The 11,395-nt window shown below is 38.2% G+C and overlaps 1 pseudogene; it reads left to right on the forward strand.

The window, feature by feature from the left end:
• Nucleotides 1–3,101: 3,101 nt before the first annotated feature.
• Nucleotides 3,102–4,090, forward strand: LOC102489367 (RAD51-associated protein 1 pseudogene; annotated as a pseudogene).
• The last annotated feature ends 7,305 nt before the right edge of the window (nucleotides 4,091–11,395 follow it).

An 11,395-nucleotide genomic window follows, 5' to 3' on the forward strand; every position in this document is an offset into this window, starting at 1 on the left:
TTCTAAATGTCCTTCCTCTGACTCTGCTCTTTTACACACTGTATCTGGTATTCACCTACCATCTGTTTCTGTGAGATCAACTTTTTGAGATTCCACGTATGAGTGAGCTGATGTGGTATTTGTGTCTCTGTGCCTGGGTTATTTCACTTACCACCATGTCCTCCAAGTTCATCCATCTTGTCACAGATGACAGAATTTTCTCCTTTTTTATGGATGAATAGCATTCCTGTGTGTACATATAGCACATTTTCTTTATCTGTTCATCCATTGATGGACACATAGGCTGAGTCCATATCTTGGCAATTGTAAATTATGCTGCAATGAACATGAGTACGTACTGATTTCCTGGGTTGGATCTATACCCAGTAGTGGGATTACTGGATAATAAGATAGTTCTCTTTTTTTTTAGTTTGAAAAAAAATACTGTTTTCCATAATGGCTATACTCATTTACATTCCCACCAATAGGGCCCATGACTTCTCTTTTCTCCACATCCTCACCAATACCTGTTATGTTCCCTGATGCTAAGCATTCTTCATATATGTGTTGGACATTTGTATGTCTTTTCATTTATCACAATTAAATAAATGTAAATATTACCATTTACATCATTTTCAATAGAGAATTTTATGGTCATGGGTTTGTTAAGTGTATCTTCCCTTACTCCCCACCAGTCTCTATATCCATTCCCCTCCCTACGGTCTCTGGTATCTACCCTTATCCTTCTTCCATCAGATCTTCAGATCTTTCCAGTTCTGCCATTGAGTGCAGACATTTAGGATGTATGGGGATTTACAGTGTTTGTCTTTAAAAGTCTGGCTTATTTCATTTAGCAATAAGTTTTCCCTATGTAACCACTTTGAGTCAAATGACACTGTTTCACTGTTCCTATGGATGAATATTGGGTCATGGGACAAGTCAAGAGGTATTTTTTAATAGAAAAACAGAGAAAAAATACATCATGACTTTTCCACCAATGCAGTAATATCCCATAGTGCACATGTGCCACAATTTTTCAACCTAGACATCAGTTCTTAGACACTTAGGTAGATTACATGTCTTCATGATTGAGAATAATGTTGCATATATGTCTTCTTTTGACAAAATTCTGTCCTAGTTTTTGCCCATTTTTATGATCAGGTAATTTGGAATATTTTGCTATTAAGTTGTTTGAGTTTTTCATTTATTTTGGATATTATCCCCTTGTCAGATATATAGTTAGGAAATGATTATCCATTCTGTAAGTGTCTCTTTCCTATGCTTATTATTTTCTTTGCTCGGCAATAGCTTTTTAGTTTGATTTAATCCCATTTATTTTGCCTTTTTTTTTTTTTAATCTGAAAACAGCCACTGTTTATTTACTGACCAGATTACAAAAATAATCATAGTGGATACCTTTGATCATCTTTCTAATAAGTCTGTTGATCTGGTCTTCCCTGTTGCCAGCATCTCCACCTTCTACAAAATGGGTGGTCTTTTTTGTCATTCCACTTTGTGGAGAAGATAATTTGAAGGATCACAGGAAGTTATTTGCTTCTTTGAAACATTTTCCAACCGTATAAATTTCATGCATCAGATCCTCCATGCAGATGAGATGATGCCAAATTTACCAAGAGATTGAGCAATCAAAGAGTTATCTGTTAAAGCAATTTGCTTCTTATTGATTTTGCCATAACCATGTTTGTAGATCAGTTCATTAACTGACTCCTGGTTCAGGTACTAAAATGCAATATATTGTTCCAAAATTCTCAGCATGTTAACTGAGGTCTTGTTGAGCTTAACAAAGGTGCCATTGAAGATCTGGTGAAGATGAAGAAGCTGCACCTTTCGAACCTTTGGGCTCACTCCATTGATACCTCGGATCCTGATGACAAATGCCAATTTGGGCTCTGCAGGTGCATAGAAGTTGCCAGCTTTTCTTGCCATCCTGGTCATGCGAATCTCAGTTCTGTCTATACATTTGTCCATATTCTTTATGAGAGTGCTTAGCTTTTTCATAGATGAGCTTCCTCCTTGCCTTTCGAAGCATCTTTTGAGCAAACTTCTTTCTCAGGAGCTTGATCTTCAGCTCTGCAAAATTCCTTAGCTTATTCTTAACGGTTTCTGGCACAGCAGGAACCTTTTTCTTGGTGGCTTCTGCCACAGAAAGAGCCTTTTTCTTGATTTCTGCCACAGCAGGAACCTTCTTTTTCTTCTCTTGAACACCCTCCATGGTTCCAGCAGGAAAAGAGCTATTTTTGTTTTTGATGCCTGTGATTTTGAGGTCTTAAGCCAAGATTTCTTTCCAAGACCAATGTCATGAAGCATTTATCCTGTTTTCTTGTAGTAGCTTTATAGTTTTTTGTTTCTGTTCACCTGTAATCCAATTTCAGTTTATTTTTCATTCATCTTTATTTTTTGTTTGTTTTTAGAGAGAGATTTTTGCTATAGAGTGTGTGTGCTCACTAGGGAGATAGAAACAGGAAGTGAGAAATCACACTCCAGGGAGCATGGTCACACCATAATCCCTTCTTTCTTCCATTCTCCTCTCAGGATTTTGGGCATGCACACAGGCCCACTGTGAGGTACAAGCATACAGATCTGGGACTTGACCCACATTTGAACATGTGGGAGTCCACCAATGTAACCATGACATCACCTGCAGGTCCTGAGTTAACTTTTTTATATAGAGATAAGGATCTAATTTCATTATTCTACATATGGATATCTAGTTTCCACAACACCATTTAATGAAGAGACTGTTGTTTCCCCACGGTGTATGTTTAGTATCTTTGTCAAAAATTAGCTCATTGCGGGGGGATTTTGAGCACTGAAGGCGACCATGGTTCGGCCTGCGAGGATTCTGCTCATTCGTACACATGTGCCCAGTGTGTTTTTCAGGCCACTAGGTCCAGCACTCAAACCACTCAGATGTCTCAGTGGGATCCAGCCGCCTCAATCACCACGCCACTGGCTGGGCACCCACCACGCCACTGGCTGGACCCCTGCAAGTCTGCTTTAGATTTTTAGTATTTCAAAAAGAAGCCAAGCATATTTTTGTTTATAAGGCTATTAATAGCCTTAAGGAATAGAACAGAAGTGAGAAATTGACATTCGTGATAATGAAAAATCTCTCTCTTGGTCATAGACATAGGAAATCAATCAATTACTCACAGTTTGAAAACTCCGACAGCGATGATGATTCTGTTTCTGCAATGGTACCTTTAAGTAAGAAGTCCCGAACAATATCAAAGGAGTGGAAACACAATAAACCAAAACCTAACGTGAAGACTCTCCTGAAAGAAAACATCATACCACAAGAAAAAAAACCTAAGAAAAGGGTGTCTTTAGATGACAAGCTCTACCAGAGAGACTTAGAAGTCGCACTGGCTTTATCAGTGAAGGAACCCCCACAGCCACTGTGGATGTGCAGAAGTCTCAAGAGAAACATGGCAGTGGCGAGACGGAAACGATGAGTAAATCTGTCCATATCTCTAACTGCAGTGTGCCCAGTGATCACTTAGATCTGGATAAGATTACTGAGGAGGAGGATATTCATGATGTTCACAGGAAAAGAAAAGCAGCATCCAAAGCTGCGGTCCAACACAGGAAGATTCTTTTGGAAGGCAGTGATGCCGATAGTCCTGATGACTCTGAGCCAGACTTCGCAACTGGTGAGGATTCCGAGGATGATTCTGATTTTGGTGAGAGTGAAGATGATGACGAAGACCTCACTATGAGAAAAAGCAAAGTTAAAGAAATTAAAAAGAGAGAAGTGAAAGTAAAACCCCCAGTAGACAAGAAGGAAAAGAAATCTCAATCCCGACGTAATACTTTGGTGGACTCTGCTCCTGATGCCATCAGACCACAATCTCAGTCTTCACCAAAAAAGGCTCCCCTTTCTTCAGAGGCCACCAGGAAGCCATTACAGCTGTGCCGCCCTCCAGCTGAGAGTAAGAGACCTAAGTGGGACCCACCAGCGGCATCTGGAAGCAGCAGCAGCAGCCCGCTGGCAGGGATGTCCGTTAAGTCTCCAAATCAGAGTCTCTGCCTTGGCTTGTCCAGATCAGCACGACTTAAACCTTTGCATCCAAACGCCTCTAGTGGCTGAGTGTGGTAGCAAAGAAATGTCCCAAAGGGTCGGTTTTGCAAGTGTGTTTATAATTGCTGAGTTTATATTCGAGGTCATTGTAATATAAACGGAATCCTTTAACATGTTATGTGAATGGTCTGTGCCCATTTTGTAATTACGCTCTCTGAAATGCTATACAAGACTCTGGTAAGAGGTTTGTTTGTAAGAATTGCCTTCTCACCGTTTCCTTCTGCAGTGCATATCCTGTCTGCCTCTGTATAATAAGTCATTGTCGTCGATGGCTATCAGTTTGACGTGAAGGTCCTAGCGCACACACTGCTCTTCTCCAGTGGGATATACTCCTCTCCAGCTTGTCAGCTTTCTGGCACCTTCACTTGAACTGCTCAGAACTCAGCTGGCAAAGGCGAGCGTTCCCATTTGTTTCAGGACAGTCTTCGGAAGCCTATAAGCTACGTAAGCTGTGCTGTCTGTTTCATTGCAAAGATGCTTTGACTTTAGCCGAGTGTTCTTACAGTGAGAACTCAGAAGGCCTGTACACGTTGAAGTGGCTGCTGTACTGTGGCCCGTGTCTCCTGCTTGGGGATAGATGGTTACTCTGTAGCTAGTAGACTGTACTGGCATTTTATATTCTTCCTTGTCAAAAGCCTTAATAAAAGTAAGAGTGTTGAGATGCTCTTCTCCTTGCTACCACCGCACGCACCTGTCTTAGTGTCTGCATTTCGTGATAAAATGAGAACTTGGCGGAGGATCGTAGCCTTTCTTACTGTAAATGTGAAAGGAGGGGCCGCTGTTTCTGGGAGTAATCACTTTATGGTAAGCCAGTACTTTACAGAGCAGTTAAGTACTCAGACCTCCCTGTATAATAGTAGAGAGCATAACTTTTCAGGAAGTTTAGATTTGAATTTATTGTGATTAAAAATGTAGAGAATATATTTATGGTAAGAATTTTCAGCCAGCTCCTGATCACTTTTTAATAAAATTTCTTCAAATCATGTTAACCATTAAAATATATATAATACTTAGCTCAGTTCTTGGTTAATAGGAACATCTCTGTTAATGTGAAAGTAAGTAACTTAGAATTATGATTAAAGTGAGCACTTGCTGTTACTATGGTACATTGTTTTCCTTATTTAGAGTGTTTTTATGCTGTTGTACCTGACCCCGCCTACTCCATCACTCCCCTTGTTAACACGTACTTTTCAGTTACATAATATTGAGGTTTCGTCATGTCATTCGTATCGATAGTTTGTTTGAACGTTATCACAGAGCTGTTTGTCTTATAGGTTTTTGCCATAGAGTGCATGCACTCGCCAGAGAGAAACAGAGGGAGGGACAGTGATAAGTGATATGTCTCTCTCTGTCTGTCTGGTGAGCGCACGTGCAAAAACCTCTCTCTAAAAAAAAATTTAAAAAAAATTAGTTAGTTGCAAATGCATGAAATTATTTCCGGATTTTCTGTTCTGTTCCATTGGCTTATGTATCTGTGTTTATGCCAATACCATTAAGTTTGGGTTACTATAGTTTTGTTATGTACTTTTTTTTTTTTAATGGCAGAGGGCACATGTGCTTACTGAAGAATGACTGAGAGAAAGAGAGGGAGAAATCATCTTTCAATGGGGCATGGTCACATTGCAATCCCTTCTCTCCATCTTTCCAGCCTTTTGAGGTTTGGGGGATGTGCACACACACACACACACACACACACACACACATACACACACACCTGGCATGTTTTTCACACCACCAGAGCTGGCACACAGAACAAGGTTAACCATGTGGTATTCGAATCCCATAACCACTAGGCTACAAAGTCAGTTCCATAATGTACTTTAAAGGTCGTGTGATGCCTCCAGTTGTGTTCTTTTTGCTCAAGATTACGGTAGATAGTCAGTGGGTTTTTTGTGGTTCATACAAATTTTAGGATTTTTTTCCATTTCTGTGAAGTTCATTAGTATGTCAATAGTGATTGGATTGAATCTGTAGATCACACTTGGTGGTATAGACATTTCAACAATATTTATTCTGCCAACCCTTAAATCTGGGAAATCTCCCCCATTCATTTGTTTCTTTTTAAATTTGTTTGATCAGTGTTTTATAGTTTTCATTCAGAGATCTTTCATCTCTTTGCTTAAGTTTATTGCTACATATAATATCGGAATTGTCGAAAATGTGGTGGTTTTCTTGATTTCTTTTTAGATAGTTCACTATTTGCATAGAGAAATGCTACTAACTTTTGCATATTGATTTCATGACCTTCATCTTTAGTGAATTCATGTATTATTTCTATCAGCTTTTCAGTGGCATGTTAGTGTTTTCTGTATATAAGATCATGTCAATAACAGAAAAATCTGAACTGTCTCCTTTCCAATTTGGATTTTTTACTTCATTCTCTGGCTTAACTGCTCTGGCAAGGACTTGTAGTTGAAGTGGGCATCCTGTTTGTTCCAGGTCTCAGGGGAATGCTTTCAACTTTTCTGTGTGTGTGTGTGTGTGTGTGTGTGTGTGTGTGTGTGGTTTTGATATCAGGGTGATGCTGACCTTGTAGAATATCGCCATTTTAATTTTTTGGAGTACTTTGAAAGCTATTAGTGTTAGTTATTTTTTAAGGTTTGTGGAAATTCAGAAGTGAAGCTATCAGGGAACCAGCAGTTAGCGTAATGGCTATGTCTCTGGACTCCCACGTAGTTGACCGCGGTTCGCGTCCGGGACCCGGTGGCTTAAAACTCACGCAGGGCGCGTGTGCATGCGTGCCCAAGATCCCGAGAGGAGAAAGGAGGAGAAGGGATTGCGGCATGGCCATCCCCCCTGAGGGGCGATTTTTCGCTTTCTGTCTCTATGTCTCTCTCTGTCTGTCTGGGGAGCGCATGCGCCCTATAGTGAAAAAAACCTCTCAAAAAAAAAAAAATAAAACACAGAAGACTACAAATGTAGAATTTGGTTGGGTTTCTTAAAGAAATCAGTTCAAAGGTGGAAATAAATGTTCAGGACATAATAAAGCCAAAGTGAGAGGAAACTGAGGAGGCGCCCCTCCATGGGGAGGGTAACGCCTCCATCTCTCACTCTTTTCAGGATTTGGGGACACATGCACGTGCTTCTCAAGCCACAAGTTCAGAACTCAAACTGCAGTTGGTCATGTGGGATCCAGATGCCTTAACCACCACAACATGGGCTAACCTCTTAGGTAGATATTTTATTACTGACATGATTAGCATACTTGATATTGGTCTTGTTAAAAAAAAAATACAAACAGCCAATTTAATAGAATAGAGTTTTAATTGAGTAAATCTTAACACAATTTAAATCATGCAGTTGTCCCTGGACTTCCAGTCAACTCCAGGTAGCCTTGTGGTCACATGAGTATTTAAGTCCTGGCAAAGAAAAAGGACATGTACAGGAAGAAGAATGTGATAAACAAAAATGAAAATGAAGAAATGAAGTAGGGAAACAATTGGGCTGGTTACGTTCCAAAGTCTGTCTGCATTAACACTGTTTAAGAGGCAGGATGCCTGTGATAGACTGAAGCGTAGCTGCTGTGATTGACTGGTTGACTGTAACCTGAATGAGAGAGAGAGAGACAAAAAATGAAAGAAAGAGAAAGAAAGAAAGAATAGGAAAGAATGAAAGAAAGATAAAGGAAGAAGGAAGAAAGAGAAAGAAAGAAGAAAGGAAAAAAAGAAAAGAGAGAAAAGGCAAAGAAGAAAGAAAGAAAAAGAAAGGAAAAAGAAGAAAGAAAGAAAGAAAGAAAGAAAGAAAGAAAGAAAGAAAGAAAGAAAGAAAGAAAGAAGAAAAAAGAGAAAGGAAGAAAGAAGGAAAGAAAGAAAAGAAGCAAGAAAGGATGAAAAGAAAAAAGAAAGGAAGGAAGAAAGAAGAAATAAAGAAAAAGATTTGCTTCACTCAGCAGTAAATCTTTCATATTTAAACATTTTCTGTCAAATGCCAGGGTGTTGTTTTTTTATGACTGAGTATATGTGCTACACTTTTTCAACCCATTCACCTGTTTATGGACATTTGGGCTGGTTTCATGTTTTAGCAATTGTGAATAATACTGCAATAAACATAGACGTGCAAGCACTTTTTCGACTGATCGTTCTCTTATCCTTTGGGTAGATACCCAGGGGTGTAATTTCTGGATCATATGGTAGCTCTATTTGTAGGTCTATGAGGGACCTGCATATTGTTCTTCACAACGGCTGGACCAATTTCCATTCCCACCAACAGTGTAGGACAGTTCTCCTTTCACCACATCCCTGCCAGCACTAATCCTGTTTTGTCTTTTTAGTTTTCACTATTCTGACTGGGCTAGGTGGTATCTCATTGTGGTTTTGATCAACATCTCCCTTTATGATGAGGAATGTTGAGCATTTTTTCATATACTTTCTGAATGTTTGTATATCTTCATTAGAGAATTGTTTGTTCAGCTCATTTTCTCATCTTTTAATTGGGTTGATCATTTATTTTGGGGGGTAATCCACTTGCGTTCCAAGTGTATTCTGCATATCAGCCCCTTAACTGAGGCATAGTTTACAAAAATAGTCTCCCATTCTGAGGGTTGTTGATTCACACTAATTAGTGTGTCTTTTGCCATGCACCAACGTCTTAATTTGTTGTAATCCCAGTTGTCTATATGGAAGATTTACTGTTGAGTGAAGCAAGTCAGGCTATGAAGGAGAGACATTGTATGTCTCCATTTAACATATACCGACTATCCACATTCTATGGTGGAAACTGAAATATTAGATGACATAGAAACACTGAAAATGATAACAGATACTAGAGATAATGTGAGAAGATGGAGGGGAAAGGGGAAGAGTGTAAGGAAAGAAATTAAGGAGAAAAATAGAGAGGTAAGACATTTATGGGATGTAGAAGTAGGTTATTATCTTGATGATAATGTGTTTTGAATCCTCAACTGGACTGGTGTAAAATATACTTATATTGGGTAAATTCAACTTATAAGCTAAGTGATGTATAGTGATTAAATGCATAAAAATTTTTAAAATAATATAAATAAATAAATAACATAAAAAAGAAAATAAACAAAGAAAAAAACTCAGATTAAGGAAACTGCATGACCTCACCAAGGTCATACTGATAATCAGCAGTAATATCCAGTTTTAATCAATTATTTCAACATTTTGCTGGTGTTTGCTGGTGTTTCCTCAAGCTTCCAGCTATTTTCATACCAAAAATTGCTGATATACACAATCTTTTTCAATACTGGCAGGGTTGGAGGAACCAAAAAAAAAAGAAAGAAAAAAAGAAGTTAAGAAAGAAGGAAGGAAGATAAAGAGAAAGAAAGGAAAAGAGAGAAAGAGAAAGAAAAAGAAAAAAATAAGGTCACAGATTGTTTATGGAAACCAAGTAGGAGTATGAAGGCTTTTTTTATATTCTTTAACAGTTTGTTTAGATTTTCTGTATCTTCATAGTTAAATCTCACTAGCTTACATGTGCCCAGAAATTTACTCTTTTCTTCTATGTTTTTTAATTTGTTGAGGTGTAATTATTCAAAACAGTCCCTTGAGATTCTTTGTACTTCTGTGATATCAGTTGTAATGTTTTTAAATCTCTGATTATTTTTATTTAGATCTCTATTTTTTAATTTGTTTTAAGTTTAGCTAAAGATTCTTTAAATTTTGTTTGTCTTTTCAAGAAACTCCACTCTTTGTTTTGCTGATATTTTATATGTTATGACTCTAGGTCATTTGCTACTACTCTGATATTTTCCACTTATGTCTCTGTTTTATTATTACTGCTCTGATATTTTCTATTTTACGTCTCTGTTCCATTTATTGCTACTCTGATATTTTCTATTTTATCACTATTTCACTGATTAGTACTCTGATATTCCTTTCCTACTAATTTGGGTTTAGTTTCCTCTTCTTCCTACAGTTCCTTGAGGTGAAACACTCAATTGTTTGAAATGTTTCTTCTTTTATAATGTAGGTATTTATTGCCTTAAACTTCCCTTTTAGAACTAAATTTGCTTTATCCCATTGGTCTTGGCATGTTGTTTTCATTTTCATTTCTGCCTATTGGTTGCATTCAGGAACGTGTTTTATTTCCATGTATTAGTAAGGTTTCTGAGGTTTCTTTTGTTGCTGATTTCTACTTTAATCCCACTGTTGCCAAAAAGGTACTAGATATGATTTCAGTCTCTGTAAATGTGCTAAGACTTGTTTGGGGGCCTAAAATAAGATCAGTCCAGGAGAATGTTCCATGGGCAGGTAAGAAAAACTTGTGTCCTGTATGTGTCGGTTGTAGTGTTCTGTAAATATTATTGGCCTAGAGAGCCGTTTAAATCCAACGAGGCATGGCTGGTTTTGTGTCTGGATGATCTGTCCATCGATGGAAATGACGTAATGAATTCTCTACTACTAATGCATTGCAATCTGCCTCTCTCTTTCGATTTATTGATGTTTGCTGTATGTATCCAATGTTGATTGCATATACATTACAATATATATCCTTTAGCTAAATTGACTTCTCTATTATTATATAATGACTCTTTGTCCCTTTTTACTGTTGGCTTAAAGTCTATTTTATCTCGTATAAAATAGGTATTACAGCTACTCCTGCTCTGTTATGATTTCATTCGCACATGCTATCTTTTACCTTCCCTTCTCTATGTAATTCATTGTAAATATTTACTAAAACTTAGTGTTTGAATTTCACTTTCATAATGACATCTTTCCATAAACCGCAGATTCCAACATGGTAAAACATGACACTCTGCCAGCCAATCCTACATGGGAAGGTTCCTGGTTCATCTGGAGAACTCCCTGAGTATGCCAGGCATGCATGTGCCCATGATCTGAGCTGGTTGGAGGCTGGGATGGATTACAGCATCAAGACCCTGTTGGGGATGTGGTCTCTCTCTCTCTCTTCCTTCTCAATTATGAAAAAAATGAATGAATAGGGGTTAGCAGGTGGCATAGTGATTAAGGCACTGGACTCCCATATAGCTGATTATAGTTCTAGAACTGTAATCTCTCTCTCTCTCTTTCTATTTATCTATATCTGGTGAGCACCTGTATCCTGTAGCAAATTAAAACAGAATAATGAATATAAAATTAAATAAAAATACTTTTAAAAAAGAAATGAATAAATATACATTAAAAATAAACAGGGGGACCAGCAGTTGGCATTACGACTATGTCGCTGGACTCCCATGTCATCGACCTTGGTTCGAGTCCCAGACCCAGTGGTTTAAACTCACAATGAGCACATGTGAGTGCATACCCAAGATCCCAAAAGGAGAATGGAGGAGAAGAGATTGTGGCATGGCCATCACCCCTGGGGAGTGATTTCTTGCTTTCTGTTTTT

This window comes from Tupaia chinensis, unplaced genomic scaffold (assembly GCF_000334495.1).
Source record: "Tupaia chinensis unplaced genomic scaffold, TupChi_1.0 Scaffold144752_1, whole genome shotgun sequence".
Classification (NCBI taxonomy): domain Eukaryota; kingdom Metazoa; phylum Chordata; class Mammalia; order Scandentia; family Tupaiidae; genus Tupaia; species Tupaia belangeri.